The sequence below is a fragment of the Manis javanica genome, chromosome 6, assembly GCF_040802235.1.
Source record: "Manis javanica isolate MJ-LG chromosome 6, MJ_LKY, whole genome shotgun sequence".
Taxonomy (NCBI): domain Eukaryota; kingdom Metazoa; phylum Chordata; class Mammalia; order Pholidota; family Manidae; genus Manis; species Manis javanica.
In genome coordinates, this window is record NC_133161.1 from 90,378,787 (window position 1) to 90,398,461 (window position 19,675).

Consider the following 19,675-nt stretch of genomic DNA (forward strand, 5'->3'; position numbering starts at 1 on the left):
AGATCTCTTTGGCCAGGTGGACCCGCTAGACCAATACCTGCGACCTAATATATATACTTAGGTTGAACTGATGTCCATCATGAATATCCCATTCCCTGGTGGTGAGGGAGGGTGATCAGGAGAGCTGCTGTGTCCATTTGGGAACTGAAAGGAAAGGAGCGACACATAGCAGCAATTCACCGGAGAGTTCCGCTTTATTAGGGAAAGGTGCTGGGTTATATAGGAGGGGGCATGAATTGATTGAGGTGTCACTTCTACGGGGCTGGTGGCTGTTGGCTAGGTGCTGGGATTGGGAGGGGGGCGAGAGGTGATTGGGCTTCAGGTGGCGCCGGCGGGAACTGAGGACCCCGAAGAGAAGCCAGAAGTTTGCCATCTTACTGGTGGGGACCCTTCAGGAACAAAAACACCCACTGGGCCAGGGTGTCCAGTCAGTGGAACAAAAGTTCCCAAATGTAGATCCCAGATGGGATAATAATAATCTAGGGGATTGAATTAAAATGTGAGATCTTTGAGGGCTAATTATAAAGGGAATTAGGGAATTGGCCCCAAGATCTCAAAATGTTTCTAAGGTGTTTGAAGTTGAAGTCCAATGGGAAAAGGAAGAAACCCCAACTGCATTTTCATAGAGACTCAGGGACCAGATGAGAAAGTATTCAGGACCTGACCCAGAAGCTCAGGTAGGACAAGGTCTTTTAAAAGTCAATTTTGTAACCAAAAGTTGGCCAGATATTGCTAAGAAGTTACAGAATTTAGATGGATGGAATGAGAAACCTATGGAAGAATTACTAAGAGAAGCTCAAAAGTGTTTGTTAGAAGAGAGGCTAGAAGCTTGTATTTCAAATTGTTAGAGGGAGAGCCAGACCCTCTCCAATGGACCCCAGGGGAACTGCAAATTCTAGAGTAATTGAAAGCAATCCTTAGTCACCACCGCAGTCCTGGCACTCCCATCATTAGAGAAGCCGTTTCACTAGTTTTTTACTGTTGAACAAGGTTCTCTGTAGGGTTTTGACCCAAGCCTGGGGAGGAAAGAAACAACCAGTGGCCATTATGTCTAAACTATTGGACCCTGTCTCTTGAGGATGGACTGAATGCGTTCAGGCAATCGCAGCCATGGCCTTACTGGTGGAAGAGAGCAGGAAATTAACTTGGAGGAACCCTCACAGTCAGTAGTCCTCACCAGGTTCGGGTCATGCTTACTTAATCAGTGGGCTGGGCACTGGCTAACATTCTCAGATTTTAAAATATGAAGCAAGTTTACTTGAAAAAGATGACCTGATCTTAACCACAGACACCTGTCTCAATCCGACCAGCTTCCTATGGGCAGGGGAGGCTGAAGGCCAATCAGAATTGAGCCATAGTTGCATGGACCTCAGAGAGTATCAGACTAGAGTCAGGCCTGATTTAAGGAAAGCTCCTCTAGGTGGGGATCAGCTCAAACCTGTGAGTTGTTTGCTCTTAATCAGGCCTTAAAATTACTTTCAGATAAGGAAGGCACCATTTATACAGACATGCCTTTGGAGTAGTCCATACCTTTGGAAAGATTTGGACAGAAAGAGATCTTATAAATAGTAAAGGACAAGAATTGATTCATTGGGAGATTAATTAAAGAGGTTCTGGAAAATCTTGTCCTTCCAGCTGAGATTTCTATAACGTGAATGGTCACCAGAAAGGAAGTTCTTATGAAGAAGCAACAGGTAATAGGATTGCTGATGTAGCTGCTAAAGAGGCTGCATGTGAGGATGAAATTAGATTTTTGAACCTCACCCCAAATATCCCTAAAATCTCATTGATCCCAAAGTTTTCCAAGAAGGAGATTAAGAAGCTACAGGAGGTGGGGGCATCTCAAGATGAGAAAGGGTGGTGGACTTTACCAGATGGGAGAGAAATGATTGGCCAGCCTATTATGAGAGAGCTGATGAACATGTTACACAGGGGGAACCATTGGGGTCCTCAGGCGATGTGTGATGCTTTGCTAAAGGTTTATGGGTGTATTAGCATTTACACCATAGCTAAACAGGTTTGTAGGAGCTGCACAACGTGCCAAAGAATTACTAAGAAATGTATGAGAAAGCCAGTATCTGGAGAGAGATTCCCAGGAATAAGACCATTCCAAAGTATTCAGATTGACTTTACTGAGATGCCGACAAAGTGCGAAAGCTTAAATATTTAGTAGTGATTGTTGACCATCTCACTGGATGGGTGGAGGCCCACTCATTAACAACTGCAATGGCAGGATCAGTGATAAAGGTACTTTTAGAACAAGTTATTCCTAAGTTTGAGTTCATAGAAAATGTTGATTCAGATAATGGGAGTCATTTTACTTCAAAAGTACTACAGGGAATAATGATTATTATATGAGCTACCATATCTGGGAAGGGCAACAGACTTGCCCACTATGGAAACAAAAGATCAATTTTTAAGAGAATATGTGCTGGCCATGTCTTCTAACTTATCTTCTCTCAAGCTGAAAGGACTCCTCACCCAGACTCCCCCACTTGAGTTCTTCGCTCACTGCTTCCAGCCTAGAGACCTGGTGTTAGTAAAATCCTGGAAAAAAGATCGACTCCAGCCCAGCTGGGAAGGCCCCTACCAAGTGCTCCTGATTGCGGAGACTGCAGTGAGGATGGCTGAAAAGGGTGGGACTCATTACACCAGAGAAACTGACTGGGGGATCTGGGGACAAAACAGAATTGGCAGGTGTCCCAGGTGGCTAACCAACCCTTAAGGCTGAAACTAAAAAGAACCTAAAAGTATTAACTTTTATCCTTCTAACTCTGTATTTCACAGGCAAGTAGCAGGAAGCCCTAGAATGGGAAGGAACTCCTGGTTATCCTGTCAAACTGGTAATCAATATTACTAAAACATCAAGCCCCAAACCATTAGGTTTGATGCTTGTCAGGTTCTCTCTTGTGGTGACCTAAATGACCACAGACAGCTTTCTGGAGATAATAAGTATCTCTGTCCTGAATGGACAAATCTTAATAGAATAAAAAAAGGCAAGTAGGTCCCATGTTCAAGGCGGAGCAGTGTTTGGTGGACTACCCAGTTTCAAGGGTGGACAGCCCCTCATGCAGTAGAAAAATCTTCAAAAAGAAAGGTCCACTTAGCTAAAGGAATTCTTCCTGACAGTTGCCAGGGTAAACAGTGTAAACCGCTTTTATTAACTATACATAAACCTCAAGACAGACTCGGTGCAGATGTCATTGGAGTAGATCCTGTGGGAAGGTTTGGTCTTAATTTAATCAAAGGCAAGACTTCACCCATAGTAGCCACCCCCAATCCTGAGGGAAATATTGAGCCAGAGCTTCCCCAAAATGACCCTAGACTAGTTACTGTAATAGAGATAAAAGATCTAAAACAGACTCTTGAAATAGAGATAGGTTATGGAGACACCAACGCCTGGGTAGAGTGGGTTAAATTTTCAGTACTTGCTTTGAATAAAAGCGATTGTTATGCATGTGCTGCTGGATGGCCACAGGCGCAGGTGGTTCCCTCTCTGCTGGGACACAGATCCCACTGAGATGAACTGCATGTTGGCCCTGTACCAGGACAGGGACGCTTGGGGAAATGAGACTTGCAAGGGCTTGTCTTTACTCTCTCATGCACTAAAGAAGTCAGACCCAAGGGCAATCCCCTCTTTTTCTATAGGGAAGATGAATCACTCCTCATGCCTCTCTAGGCAAGGGGAAGGTTTCAGAACTCCTGTGGGGAACTTACTGACTTGTACCCATATCCTAAATGTCTCTAAAGAGGGCAACTTCTCGAAATTACGCATCCCCCAGTGGATGTTTGGTGGTACTGTAGAAAGGGGAACCTGTGCTACTTGTTGCCACCCACCTGAACTGGGACTTGTGCTTTAGTCCAATTGGCCATTCCATTTACCCTAGCATTTCTCTCCACACCCAATGAAAAAATGTTCATAGAAGTCAAATGTATACATTGACTCAATCGGAGTCCCCAGGGGAGTCCCTGATGAATTTAAAGCTATAAATCAAATAGCTGCAAGATTTGAGTCAGTACTATTTTGGTGGTCCACCATCAACAAAAATGTAGATTTAGATCATTAACTATACCAGGGATGCTCTTCAAGGAGTAGCTAGTCAACTAGATGCTACCAGCAGGATGGCCTGAGAGAACAGAATAGCATGTGTTAGCAGAAAAAGGAGTCTGTGTTAAGTTAGGAGGAAAATATTGTACTTTCATCCCAAATAATACTGCCCCTGATGGTACTATTACTAAAGCCCTGCAGGGACTCACCACTTTAGCTAATGAATTAGCTGAAAACTCTGGCATCAGTGACCCTTTTACAGACTGGTTGGAAAGATAGTTTAAAAAAAATAGAAAGGTATGGTTGCCTCTTTTAACATCCCTTGTTACAGTTGCGAGAGTTCTAACTGCTGTAGATTCTGTATCATCCCTTGTGTGAGAGGCTTGACTCAAAAGCTTATAGAGGCAGCCATAAACAAGATTAGAGAAATTTGAGAAAGGACCAAGCATGAATTAAAATACATTACTGGGAATAAAATCAAATTCTTAAATAAAAAGAGTGGGGAACTGTTAGGAAAGAGTATAAAACCTAAATGTGATTTATTCCCACTAGGATGTTTAAACATTTTAACAGTAAGGTATTAACAAAGGGCCACGTGGTAGAAGCTGCTCAGGCTGGGGGTGGGGGTGGGGATTGATAAGGGCCTGGCAATACCTGTTTGAGTTTTTTGAACCTACCAATAAAATTAAGACATGTAAAGGAAAGATATAACTGGCTTAGGCGACTTCCAGGAAAGAATGTGAACCCTGTAGTACTCAGCCAATGAGAAACCAGGAGAGGGACTCGCGTACTAGGAGATAAATTATTGGCGCCAAACTCCCCAGGTATGCCTGCCCACCAGACACCCGATCTTGCAAGACCGTCATTAAAGCCTCGCTCCGCTGTTCTCTTTGTCTCCATGTCCACTTATTGAATTTGGACCAGTGAGTGTGTTTCTCACAGGTTTTAAACTTCATTTCTCCCTTTGATTGATTTCGGTTTTTAGAGGTATTTTGCCCCAAGATTTCCTCTCCCTGGACATACCCCTTCTGAGGGGATACACTCCATTATCAGGTATTAAGAGAAATGGGAAAAACACTGAATTCCTTGGAGCCTTAGTCCCATAGTCTGAATCTGTTTTTATTCCCACACTTGACATGTCTTTTTAAGTAAAATTATAAGTTAAGATTTCCATCTATTACCAATATAAGCTGCTCCAGAGCTAACAGTGCCATCCTGCTTCCCCAGGTCACATGGCCAGGTAACAATATATTTGCATATACCTTGCACACATTCAATGCGTAATAAATATTTAAAGAAGAAAACACTTATTTACCAGTCATTTTGTTTTAATGGAAAAAATTGACAAATGATATTCTCATAATTGGCGAATAATATATCTTTTTCTGGGTAATTATAACTGCCAGTAAATTCTTAAGTCCTTTTTTTTATTTTTTAATGAGTTCACTTTCGCTTTTAGGTGCCTTTTAATACCCATTTTCTCATCAGGTTAGTAATAAAGGGTTCCACATTCTTGCTCCAGTTCAGCAAAGGTTCTCTTTAAAAGCAGTGCCAACCCAAGTGTAGAATCCTGGGGGTCCTGCCCTGGCATGTAGATGCATTTGCAGAAAGCAACCCCCAGAGGTCAGAATTAGCAAACGAAGTGGCCTCAGGGAGTTATTAGCTCAGGAACCCTCAGCTCTATTTCTCAAGAGTCTCATCTGTTGTGAGAGAATTGGGGTTTTCCCCAAAGGATCTTTAACTTCTCTTCACTCGGTGATACAGGAATAGGTCTCTATGAAAAAGAGACGTGTCAAACTTACTGTGAGTAGCTAATGACCCTTTTGTATATCGCACAAAAATGTTCCAAATGGATGATTTTGATAACTAAGCATTTCTTAATCCTCTGGTAAGGAAGAATGGCCTTCCAAATGGCTGATTTGTCAGCTTAGACCAAATAGGCCCTATGTGCACACTGACGGAATTCTGTTATGAATTGTTATAAAACCATTATATGTATCATTTTAGAAAACTGTTACATTTCATATATATATTTTTTTATTATAATTCATTAAAAAATTCTTGAAAAATCCATATTCACAGAAGCACGCTTGTATCTAACCTCAGTTATAGAGTGTGGCCAAGACCAACAATTGAGATGTGTTCAATGTTTACAATGTTTATGGAATCAAAATTTCAGATTAGCACTCAATACCTCTTGGCAGATAGTCCCATGAGAAAGACAGTTGCTTCTTTAGAGAGGAAAACTACTCCCTTGGGATGAAACAAATGTCGCAGAGTTTCCTGCATCCCAGTTGACTTCACTCCTGCCGGTGGAAAGATGGTGCACAAGTGACGCCCAGGTCAGGGCACCACTGTCATCCTGATTCAAGCAGTCCCACTGCTGCCATGGACTGCACCTGCACTGCAGCCGCTCTGATCATCTGTCCCCTTCCCTATGCTGCTCCTCAAATCCAAGTTCCCAGTATCTCCTCCTTTGCAAGACTCCTATGACTGTTATCCCACTGGATGGTAAACAATCCACCTGTTACTCCCAGAGTATTTGAAGAGACTTCCCAACCCTGCCCTCTACTTCTCTTGCGTAGAGGGAAACTCGGCTCTCCCTACGCAGTTGTGCAGCCGTCTGGGCTAGAAGCTGTTCTGTACAGTCAAGCTCTGCTTATGTGCAGAATTCTCCCATTTCCACCTCCAAGTTGTTAACATTTCCCTTAGTCCTTCCTTGTCACCCTCTCTCACTACAGATTCACTTCAAACTCAGGCACTTGTGTCACCTTCCTTCTGTGGGGCTTTCATTGCCATGCAAAAGACCATCCTATCCAGAAGCCACCTTAGTCTCAGTCTCATGGTGTTTTGATTTCTCAAGACCACACCTTAAGTTTAATTACCCCCTAAAATTGCTCCATCTCTTAAATCTTAGACTCAAATACTCACCCCCTGACCACATCTTACTCTTCCCAATCACCACAATACAGCTACTATTCAACTAGACTGGCAGCTCCAGTTCTGAATTCCACCCACTCTCCAACCTGTCAAACTCAAAGTGTGTTCCCTTCACTTTTTTTCCCACCCCAGACTCCCTGCTCCATCACTTCAGTCCCTTGCCTCTTGACCTATTCCTACCATCTCCAGTACAGCACCTGTACACACTTTCTACCTTCTCCCAGCTCTTCTCTCTTCTGTTGTCACATGACATACTTCTCAGTGACCTCACCTACTCCCACAACTTTAACTGCTACTTTCTATTGGACATTTCGATAAGCACTTGCAAACTCAGTTTGTTAAAACTAAGCGAATTATCCCTCCCCATAGTTGGGGTGAGAAATGTGATCTTCCTCTTATATCTTTAATCTTAGTGAAAGATGCATCATTTACCCAGTTTCTCAAATCTAAAAACCGAGTCCTTCTGGACTTCTCTCTCTTCCTTAGCCACATGCATTCTTTAAATCACAAGGCTCAGTCAGCTGAACTTAGGAAATTCCTAAGTGTCTGTGGAATCCATCCATGCCATATGAACCCTATTCATGTCTTACTCAAACCAGTTAGGATTCTTTAGTTGCAAACAACAAAAACTAGCTCTGGCTAATTTGTTATAAGGAATATCCATGCATTTATATATATCACAATGATATGGGTAGTTTCCCAAATTGGAAGAAAAACTGATGAACTGAAACTTTGGAAGGACAGGTACCAATGGCTTACAGAGGTAGGAAGCCTTCAAAGGTATATGATTAGCTAATGTGGTGCCAGTCATCCATGTCGCTGTGTTCCTCCTAATTGATTTCTGTTTTAACCCCTCCCATACCACCTTGACAATCCAGTCTCCAAACTCTGGTCAATAAACCTTCATTTTAGAATAGAAATCCAATCAAGTATCTCTCTTAAAATCCTTCAATGGCTGATCAGAGTTTTCAAAATAAAACCCCCAAATCTTCAGCATTTGTGAAATGGCTTCTTTCAATCAGCCCATCCCTGACCATTCCTTTCCCCTCACTCTATCTCACAACCTATTCCTGGGTCCTACCAGGCTACATTCAGTTCCCTGCATGTGCCAAACTCCCTCATGTTCTGGAGCCTGTAACAGTAGCAGCAGTCTTGGCAGAAATAGAATTGACCTGAGCAGACTTGAATGAAAGAACCACTTCCAGAGGTGTGGGAAGGGTTAAGTGAATCAACAAAGGGAGATGGAGTGCCCATGGACTAGCAATGGTGGGAAGTTACTACCACCCAGGGCTAAGAGACAGGGGAAGAAATAGTGATGTCAGAGCCCAGGGAGAGCTGGAGCCAAGTGGGGGGGGGGGGGCGGTTTACCTATTTGGAAGTGTACCTTTTGGGAGATGCAGCTACTGCCAGAAGGTTAGAATGCCATCTGTATCCCCAAGTGTTCCTAAGCTATTCTGCATAATGCTCATCACAGCATTTGTCACACTGTTGTTGCAGCTTATTCCCTTGTCTGGCTTCCATGTTAGCCTACATTTTCCTACATGACAAAGACCTTCCTTCCTCAGCTACTCAAAACATATATAGCATGATATCTGGCACATAGATAGTGCTCAACAAATGTTTGCTTAATTAACAAACAAGTAATTGATCTACCTAGTTTCACGTTTTTCAAAGTGGAACCTGAAATCAACAGGTTTACAGGCAGAGTTAAGGGAAATGTTGAGATAAGAAAGCTACTACTGTGTTGGAATTCCTCCGTCTTCAGGACTAGGAGAAAAAGTGTTAAATTAAAACGGAAATAACAGGTTGCTGAGTCTGACTTTTCACGGTAACCATGAACAAGTACCCTTCAATAACATAATGCAGAAAATGAGGTATAGCCTCTGTCTTCTCTGATGCGAGAAATGAAGAGTCCATGGGTATGGATGAAATTCTCAAAAATAGTAGGATAATTGGACAGGAAAAATCAAGATGAACTGAAAACCTCTTTGGTCCACATAAATGATGCATGCAGGTGACAGTAAGGTGTCCCATAAGAAACAGAAATAAGGTGGCTCTCTGGGAGTAAATATAAATCAACACCTAAGGGATGAGATTCTAGAGAAAGAGAATGTTGCTACCTGTTAGACCTGCACGATTTGACTGTAAAACATTAGTTTACCTTAAGAGATATGTAACTTTGGAATGTGTCAGCAACTGGTGTGCGAGTATGTCTGGAGCAGTCTAAGATGATCTTGTGAGCCCTCGGGTCTGAGGACCTGTGGACCTGAGGTCCTCAGGCCAAAGTGAATCCACTGAGACTTAAGGTATGTTAGAAACCAGGCTCATCCCTCCTAGGTACACCTACTATGGGCTGCATTTTGACCCCACCCACCTAATTCTTATGTTGAAATCCTAACCCCAGTGTGACTGTATCTGGAGATAGGGTCTTTAGAGGGTGACTAAGGTAAAAGGGATTCATAAAGGGCATGTTCTAATCTGATAAAACTGTGGTCTTATAAGGGGGAAAAGATCTTCAGTGAGGATGCAGACAGAAGGCGACTCTGCGAGTCTGGAAGAGAGCTCTTAACCAGGGAGTCCTTGACCTTGAACTTCCCAGCCTCCAGAACTGAGTAGATTTTTGTTGTTTAAGCTGCCTAGTCTGTGGTGTTTTGTCATGGTGTCAGATGACCCTTGATGAACTACCCTTTGAAAGGGTATCTCGCCAAGACCCTCACCCAGAATGACTTAGGAGACACAGGCCCACGCCAAGAGATTTTATTATCTGAAGGAGAGAGTGGCGGCCCAGAGGCGGGGGGAGAGAGGGAACAGAGAGCAGTGGGACAGGGGGGGGGGGAGAGAGAGAGAGGGAGAGGCAGGGAGAGAGGAAGGGAGGGAGGGAGAGCAGGGAGAGCAGGGACAGCAGAGAGACAGAAAGACAGAGAGCAGCAGAGAGAGACAGAGAGAGGGCAGCAGTGTGGTGCCTTTTATTGTGGCGGATCTGCTTGGCCTGTTGCCTTGGGGGAGGGTCGGGATGTTTAGAGATAAGGCGGGCGGGGTAAGTCCAGGCAAGTCCCAGGCAAGCTCAGGCATAATTCACATCAGCTTCTGTGCTTGGGACCCTGGGGCAAATGGAGGATAAATTACTATTTTCTTATATTCCTCCCTTTTCTGTTTTATAAGTGGTAGAGGATTTGGGAAGGGGTGAAGGTCAGTCTTCAGTAACTGCTTCCTGCTGATTAGGGGCGATGAAGTTCATTTTTGTATTGATGGGGGTGGTCTTCAGATGAGCCTTTTGTCTGCAGTGGTGATGGCATTTTCCAGGTTCAATAAGGATGATCGTCTTTGGAGAGGGGTTGGTAATCCTGTAATATAAGCTGGTTAAAGGTTTGGTTAGAAATTTTTTGCATTTGGGCTGATTGCTATGTTTACATAGGGTGGCTGAATTAATAGCATTTTGGGGGGACATATGTGTAGGCAGAAAAGCGACCTGTAGGGCAAAGGGAATCCTTGATGGCGCAATCTTTTGGACAGTCTGAAAGAGAAGAAAGGGCTGGTGTTGGGAAGAGAGGTCTGGTGAGAGAATAAGTGTTGAGACCAGGGTTAACGGTCTTGAGGCATGATGCATGGCGGTTGTAAGGGAGGTTTTAGGACTCCGTGCTGGCAGAAACTTCTTCAGTGATGAGTGGAAGTGGAGATGAGCAGCACGAAATGCAGAGAGTAAGAGGCCCCATCAGGGTGGAGGAGAAGGAACCTGTGGGAGATTTGGTGGGAGGGGAATAAGCTGAGACAAACGGCTTAAGGTGGGAGTTGTGTATCTAATGGGGAAGACCCTGGAGTTTAACTGCAGTTGGCATGGGAAGGATTACTGTGTATGGTCTTTGCCATTTGGGAGTTAGGGATGGTGTTGCTTGGTGTTTGGGATGGGCATGGTTTGGAGAAGTTCTTTTCCTGTCTATGGTAATGGCCTTGTAGTGCGGGGAGAGCTGAACTCCCAGATATGTGACCTGAGCAGTAGACAGCTGAACTTTGGAGGGTGAAACTGGATAGCTGTGTTCTGAGAGAAAGTTTAAAAGGAGAATAGTATGCTGTTGACAGGTTTGTAGCAAGGGACTGCACTGGAGGAGATCATCTACATATCCTTCAATATGGTGGAGCTCTAGAGTAAGGGATTTGAGGTCTTGAGTTAGAACCTGTCCAAAAAGGTGGGGACTATCTTTAAAGCCTTGGGGAAGGACTTGTTAAGTGTTCTCTGAATATTAAAAATTAACTTAACAAGGAATTTCCTGCCTTGATTTTTCTCTGGGATACCGGTGTCTTGGTCTGGGAGCATATCAAAAGGCTGCCTGCTCAGCTCCCAAGGTGAGCTGAGGTATTGTCTATTTGCTAAAGAATCCTGCTTTTTACTATGCCATCTACTGCTGGGTCTGCAGTTAGTTGCTCAGTTTGCAAAATTACCTCGTCAGATCTGAACGAGGAAAGACAGCACATAGGCTTGGGCCTTTTAGTATGCTAAAGTGAATCTTATACACCATTACAAATGATTAGCATAATAAAACATGTGCTACTCTTCTTTATCCGGGGAACATGAACTGATCTCACTTTAGAATGATTCTAGAGCTTAATATTCAACATAGTTTTGGTACAGGGGTGGTTTCCTAGCATGTAGTTACATTGCTCTGACTGCAAACATCCAGCCGTGCTTTCTCCAGAGGCTCTCACCTTATTCTAAGCCTATGGTCCCTGTCTCATTCTCCCCTCTACAGATGGAGACCTTAACTGCTGCTAGGGAAAGGGGGCGATGACCGCTCTGGCTGCTTCATGCTGAGAAGGGGTGCAGTAAAAGGTGCAGCTAGGTCTCTATCACTGGTCAGTTGAAAGGGCCTTGGAAGGTTGGCGCTTCTATTCTGGGTTTCATTTCTATTACTATTTGCAGTTTTGTGGCTTCTAGGCAAGATAGAACAAATTGTTATTAGGTTAAGTAGCAACATCTGGAGTTGGGTTTTCCATTCTGGAAGGATAAACTTGACGAGATTAAGAATGCATGGCTGAATATGAGAACTAGAAATATGAAGAGTCTAATTGAGAATTATAGTCAGGTATTATGGGGAAACTAGAATTCTGGATCGAGTTTACATCTCAATGACTAGTATTAGGATTTAGTATAGATAAGACTGCATTATTGAAACAATACTTTTCTCTAAAATCACCCTCATTTTTTTTTTGAGAGGGCATCTCTCATATTTTGTGATCAAATGGTTGTTAACAACAATAAAATTCTGTATAGGGGAGTCAATGCTCAATGCACAATCATTAATCCACCTCAAGCCTAGTTCTCGTCAGTCTCCAATCTTCTGAAGCATAACGAACAAGTTCTTACATGGTGAACAAATTCTTACATAGTGAATAAGTTCTTACATGGTGAACAGTACAAGGGCAGTCATCACAGAAACTTTCGGTTTTGATCACGCGTTATGAACTATAAACAATCAGGTCAAATATGAATATTCGTTTGATTTTTATACTTGATTTATATGTGGATCCCACATTTCTCCTTTTATTATTATTATTATTTTTAATAAAATGCTGAAGTGGTAGTTATATGCAAGATAAAGGTAGAAAACATAGTTTAGTGTTGTAAGAGAGCAATTGTAGATGATCAGGAAAATCACCCTCATTTTTATTAGAAGTAGCCAGATAAAGAAAATAATTAACAGCTGGCTTGATTATTTGCATAAGTGCAGCAAGAAGAGTAATTTATTACATGGGATCTTTTAAATGTGCTTTGCTGAAACTTTTTGTAAGGAATTTCAGATTGAACTTTTAAGGGCTTCTTGAGGCCAGAAAGCCAAGCCAGACTTGCCATCAGGTTGTGCCTGCAGTACCTGTACATTTGGGCAAATTCCTCTCTTCTTGAGGTTCCCAAGACATTCCTGAGGTTCCTGCACCTGCCAGGAAGTGAACTTCCTTACTCACCTGGTAAGGCTGCTGGGAACATTATAAGCAAGGTACCAGGCCAGTTCTTCCAAGAGGCTTTGTTGGTTTTATAAAGTCAACCTTAGTTCCTTAAAGCTGTTCATATCTGAGTTTATGCATGTGTCTCTCAGGTATGACATTCCAGTCAAAGCCTTGGTAGTATAACCTGTGTTTTTAATTGGTCCTCTTACAAGGAAAGCATATTCTTATTGAACTTATGCAAATAAACATACTGCCATGAAATATAAAAATAGTCAATGAGAGTTTTTAAATTCTGGAGGGATCAGGTAGAGAGAAAAATAAGTTTCAATTCTGCTTATAAAGATTAGTCATTTAATAAACTGTTGTCAGATTAAGAGAAAAAGCTTAAAACACTTTATCAGCAACATTTGAAACAAAAAGCCACAAAATCACCTTCCTTAGTTTACTTAATCCTATGTAACCAATACCTGGTTCTGCTGAAATCTAGTTCTTTACTAGCTTAGGAGTAATGAAACAGTGGCTATAAATGACAAAAGACTTACAAATGAACAAATGACAATGGTTAAAGATCTGACGAGAGCTTACTGTAAGACAGATGACAAGGAAATTCGGATATTTCTGTGACACAAAACATTCAGTAACAAAGTTAGGTATCATTCCCTTTGACAGTGCTTTCCAGGTAATTAAATATCAGATAAATAAGCCAAATTAGCCAGATACTTTCTTCAATGAAAAAAAATTCCTCTGACATGTTCCAGGGGCCCTCTGGAAAATATCAGAGTGAACTAGAGGTAAAAAGCACTTTTTGAATTTGATTTTGGGAAGCTGTTAAAAGTTTCAAAGCACTTGCTTAAATAGTTACTCACATTAGACAAAGCTACACTTCATTTTAAGCATTTTTCTTTGAAAGATTTAACAGATACCATCAACTTAAATGACTTTAGGTAAACTTAGGCAGCTGATAACCATAAGGACATGTCTATTCAGTTCAATTTAAATTAGCATTAATGCTTAATATCTTCTATTAGAATTTTCTGGAAATTTTAGAATGCCCAATTTTTACAAGCACTTGTCTTTAAATCAATTTTTATTAATACCATCCGGAGGTAGAAAAATATTTTTCATTTACACACTTAGACACAAACATACAGATTGAGACATAATGATACAGTGGGAGAACAGACAGAGCTCCTGGCATGAGCCAGGAGGGGACAAGAGAGCCCGTGGTGGTGCATTGTCTAGGAGTTTTATAGGCAGTTGAGGATATTTGGGAACGTGAAAAAAGCTTAGGGGTGTGGACTTTAAGGCAAGTAGTAGGTGTTTAGGATTGCAGGGGAGAGAGAGAGCTTGGTTCGGAGGTAGGAGAAAACCTGGATATATGGGATCTCTTTCCATTTGCCCATACGCTCACAGAAGTTGTATAAGTCGCGGAGAATTTTAGGATCTAAAGAGCCATTTGGGGGCCATTTAGACTGATTGTCCAAGGGATATTGTGGCCAGATCTCATTCAGTAGTGAACAGGTTTGAGGTCTGGAGTGAGGTCGAGGGGCTTTAGATTATTGAGTAAGCACCCTAGCGGTGAATCTGCGGGACCGGTGGGGCCAGATCCCATGGTGAGTACAAGACTGTTCAGAAATCGCTGAGGCGTCCCTGAGCGATTGAGAAGTTCACGGAGAAGACCAGGCACAGTTAGGGGGTCGTCACCACCTCTAACTGTGGGGTCGAGGCAAAAACGCCGGGGAGGCACGGTACCTGGTACCAGGAGTTTACAAGTAGAGTTGATACGTAGATAAAGTGAGACCCGGCCTCTGTGGATGAGGATTCTTACCATGGGGAGGCAGAGAAGGGTTGATATGGGGATCAACTGTGACTCTGAAAGTCGTGGTTGGGGGTGCCCCTGTCCCAGAGGAGCCCTTGGGGGTGCCGGACACTCAACGTCACTTCCCAGGTTCCAAAGGGACATTTAAGTAGACCATGAACGGGAGACTCACCAAATCGAAGGCCGGTGTTGAGCGAGAAGATGAGTGGTCGGGGAAATGGATGGTGAGCCCGTGGAGGAGGATCGGGCAGTGAGGGTTCCCAGAGCAGCTCAGGTTCCTGGAGGAAGAGCAAAGTCAATGGGAGAGCCTCATCGAAGTCACGGCACCAATGAAAGGGTATCTCGCCACGCCCCTCCTTACCCAGAATGACTCAGGAGACATGGGCCCACGAAAGAGACTTTATTATCTGGAGGAGAGAGTGGCTGCCCTGGGGGGGGGTGGGGGGGAGAGGGAGAGAGAGAGGGAGGGAGGGTGGGAGAGAGAGCAGGGAGAGCAGAGAGAGGGCAGCAGTGTGGTGCACAGCGTTGTGCCTTTTATTGCCGCAGATTCGCTTGGCCTGTTGCCTTGGGGGAGGGTCGGGATGTTTAGAGATAAGGCGGGGTAAGTCCAGGCAAGCCCAGACATAATTCTCACCGGCTTCTGGGCTTGGGACCATGGGGCAAATGGAGGATAAATTACTATTTTCCTATACCCTTGGTGATCCTTTGTTCTGATTTCTGTAAAATGGGTGTGTGTGTGTGTGTGTGTGTGTGTGTGCAATTCCTGCTCTGCCAGCCTCACATCATTGCTGTGATGTCCAGATGCGTGAAAACACGCTCCACAAACCTGGAAGTGGCCAGGCCTACCTCTTCAGCCCACAAGGGAGCTCCTCATGATGTTTGCTGGCTCCTAGTTTTCTTTTTTGACCAGAACAAAAGGCCATTATAATTCCTAGTTGGAATAATTAAGTGGGGAAGCCGTCAGATGCGGCAGGAAAATTTCAGGCCGCCTATGCGGGGGAAGTCTCAGGTCAGTCCAGGAGGGAAACCTGGAAGAACTGAGACAGGGAAGGAAGAGTAAAACTGATGTGAAGCTTAAGAAAGAAGAGTCGAAAAACTGAGGGAGCTCTGGCTCCTCGTGCCAAGGCAATAGCCTGTCCTACATCCCACACCCCCTCCCAGGACATGGGGGAGAAACAGAGATGAGCTCCAGGGAGCGCCGTCCTCCGTCCTTCCGGAGTGGGCGGCGGCGGGGGTGGGGAGCTGGGGATTCGAAGACCAATCACTCGCCCTAAGAAGAGGCACAGCGAGAGGAAGAAAGCGAACCTGGCCTCAGGGGATTCTGTCAGACTTGGTTAAATACACACAGCTCAGAGGGCAGAAGCGGGAGCTTGAGCGCGCACACCCGGCCCAACCCCCGTCTCTCCCCAGAAGAGCCCAGACGGAGAGCGCTCTCGGGGAGCGTTTGCCCGGGGTGGTGGTGGGGGTGACGCCAGGCCAGGCCGGGGCGCAGCCCGGCGGACTTGGGGAGGCCGCCCCAAGGCGCTGGGGGAGTAAGTGAAAAGCGAGCAAACAGGACGTCGGGGCGCCCGTGTTCCACGCATGGGGCCCCCGCACAGACAAGTCCAGACCCTGCAGTAATCCACCTCACAACGTGGGGTGCACAAAATGGGCCCCATTTACCTTCCAGAGTCTTTGGAAGAACTAAAAAGCCTGGTAAGAGCGCACTTCACAGGGGGAAGCACAGCACACACACAAGCAGTGCTCACGCGGGCGTGTCCCGCACACTGACGGGCGCGGCAGGGCTGCCTCGGGGGCCCGCGGGGGGCTGCGCGCTGTTCCCGCCAAGGAGGCGGCGCGGATGCCGCCAGGGCTGCGCTTCCCTCTCCCTCCTGTCTTTTCTCGACCCAACCCAGCAACAGCAAAATGGAAACCTCGGGACTCCTGCACTCCCACCCACTTCCTCCGGCTCAAATCCGCCATCTCCCTGCTTCCCCAGAAATGGCATCACTCAGAAAAATGGGCCTGGGGCCAGTCCTCCGCCTCCACCTTCCAATGCGAGGAAGCGGGGCTCCTGCCTCCCGCCAGCGCGGGGAAGCGTTTTGAAGGCCAGGAAGGCGCAGGGAGAGCAGTGGGGATTGTCGCACGAAGATCCAGAGAAGTACCTCGCGCGCAAAGAACTTTGGGGGGCCCGTGCGGACCTGCCCTGGGGCCACGGAAGCGGCTGGGTCGCTGTGTATGGCTGCCTAGAGGCAGGCGTCCGGGCTTGCCCTTCTCAAGTTGCAGCCGCTCCGCCCCACTGCGCCACCTGACCCCACCCCGGGCAGGCTCTCCTCAGTCCCGGGCCTCCTCTCTCCCATCTTGAGAACCCAAATAGGGGCCCAGGACTTGGTGAATTCAGCCATGTAGGGCCCACCTTGTTCTCTTTCTGTCTGTCCCTTTACGCGGAAAAAAAATTGCTCCCCCAGCCCCCTACATACACACCCTGCGCTCACCGTCTAGTTTGGCAGCACCATGTTCACAAGGGTTTACTCACCAACAGGTCTGTTCTTGACTTTGTGGTCTTGAGCCCCCAACCCTGGGGACAGGTGAGTTCCAATCCACTGATGAGATGTAGAAGCATGTGAGAGAAAAGAGGACTTGGCTGCCACTCCATAATACACCCTGGGATGTTTTTATCGCAGGGCACAATTTAGGATGCCTTCCATGACTGTGTTATTCAACTGGAGCCTCACAGCAGCTCTATGCAGGAGGCTGTCATACTAGGGTGGAGGCCAAATAACTTGCCCACCAAACAAACATCAGAGCTGGTTAGAGATGGTCCTGGAGCCCAAGCCAGCTTCTGCCTGCTTCCCTGTCCCCCCACCCCCCGTGTCTCTAGTTTCTGCTGCCTCCTGACCCCCACCCTACACAAATACTAGAACTCAGGCCCCCACTGGGGAAGCACACCCTGCCTGTCCAGGAGTGCTGGACACACACACAAAACCAATGAGCAGTAACAGACTTCAGACTGAGAACCAGGTCCCAGGGACGCCCCTGGTGAATGCCCTCTGGGGCAGAGATCCCCTCTGCTCCAGGAGATGGCTTCCTCCACATGCACAGAAGCTGATCTTGGCTGCCTGTCCCATGGCTGCTGACAGGAAGTTTCCTCAAAGTGAGGTGATTTCAACTCAGGGCTCCTCAACTTTGTGCACAGTAGAACCACCTAGAGACCTTATAAGAAATGCTGATTGCCGGGATCCCACCCCAGAGCAGTTGAACCAGAATCTCTGAGAGAGGGACCTAGGCATCTGGTGTGTTTTAATTTCCCCAGCTGATTCTGCTGTACAGGGATGATTTAGAATCTCTGATCCAGGTGCTCAAAATGAGTGAGGCACAGGCCTAAGATGTAGGATGGATCACAGGATGGGCACCCTGAAATGGAACCAGTGTCCTGACACCCTCTTCTTTTCTCTATTCTCCCCACAAAACATTGCCCTTTCCCTTTTAATTCTGGGTCCCAGGGGGCTCTCTAAATTTCTTGAGAGCAACACTCAGTTTGAAAGGAAAGGAGCGACACACAGCAGCAATTCACCGGAGAATTCCGCTTTATTAGGGAAAGGTGCTGGGTTATATAGGAAGGGGCATGAGCTGATTGAGGTGTCACTTCTACGGGGCTGGTGGCTATTGGCTAGGTGCTGGGATTGGGAGGGGGGTGAGAGGTGATTGGGCTTCAGGTGGCGCCGGCGGGAACCGAGGACCCTGAAGAGAAGCCAGAAGTTCGCCATCTTACTGGTGGGGGCCCTTCATTACCCCCTTTCTCCTCTATGGGGTTGTGGACGTTGCTTTTCTCTCTGACTGCTTCCTGCTGAATGGGGGTGGAGAAGGGAGTGAGGGCTTGAGGACTGGGAGGAAAGGGTTGATAGGACTCCCCACAGTAAGGACGAGTAGGTGTGGACTTCTTCAGGTTGGGAATCAATGAAGGTTCCCTGTAACCATAGGTCGAGGACTTGTTGATTCTAATGGTGGTGCCAGGAGGATACGGGTGCCAGAAGCCAGGTGTCTGCGGCCATTGTTTCCAGGAACAGTTTCCAGCAGAGAGGGGGGTCCATCTCAGCGTGTGGTGAGGAGGTTACGTGAGGGTGAGGGATCTTCTGTGGCCAGAAGCTGGTAGTTCCTGAGTAAAAGCTGGTTGAAAGCTTGATTAGAGAGTTTTCCAACGTAGGATTTGATGAACTTTATTATACAGGGTAAGAAGAGACAGGCGAGAAGAATGATTATTATGGGGCCTGCAATGGACCAGAGCCAGCTAAGGAGGGGGTTTGTTAGTATTGAAGAGAATGGGTTGGAATTGGAAGCAGAGTGGAGACTGGAGGCAAGGTCGGTGAGTTTGGTAATGTCAGTTTCTACAATGCCAGATTCGTTGATGTAATAGCAGCACTCTTCCTGGAGGAAGACGCAGGTGCCGCCCTTCTCAACTGTAAGCAGATCTAAGGCCCGCTGGTTTTGAAGGGTGACCTTAGCTAGCGAAGTGACCTGTCTTTGGAGAGAGGCTAGGGAATCAGCAGTGGATGTCAGGGCTCCCTCAAGTATGACGTTGAGATCTCTAACTGCCCATAGAGAGTGACCCAAGGCTCCTCCCGAAAACCCTGCCCCAATGGCTGAGGTGGTCAAAGAGATACCGACCATGATGGGAAGGAAAGCAGCCCTTTTGTGCGCGAGGGCAAGGGAGGTTGGAGCTCAAGAAATTCTGCCATGCTGTAAAGTGTAAACTGTGGGATTAGGGTGACGAGAATGCAGGGTGTATCGGAGTTGGGAGGCAGTGAAAAGACTGCCATTACACCAAAAGAAGTATCCTGGTTGCATAAAAGTCTTAGAGCCAGAGGTAGGGGTGTAGATAGAGGGGCAGTGAAGTGCGCTGGAGGGGGGTGGAGTTGGGCTTACACAGTGGTGGATGGTGGGATTATCTGCAT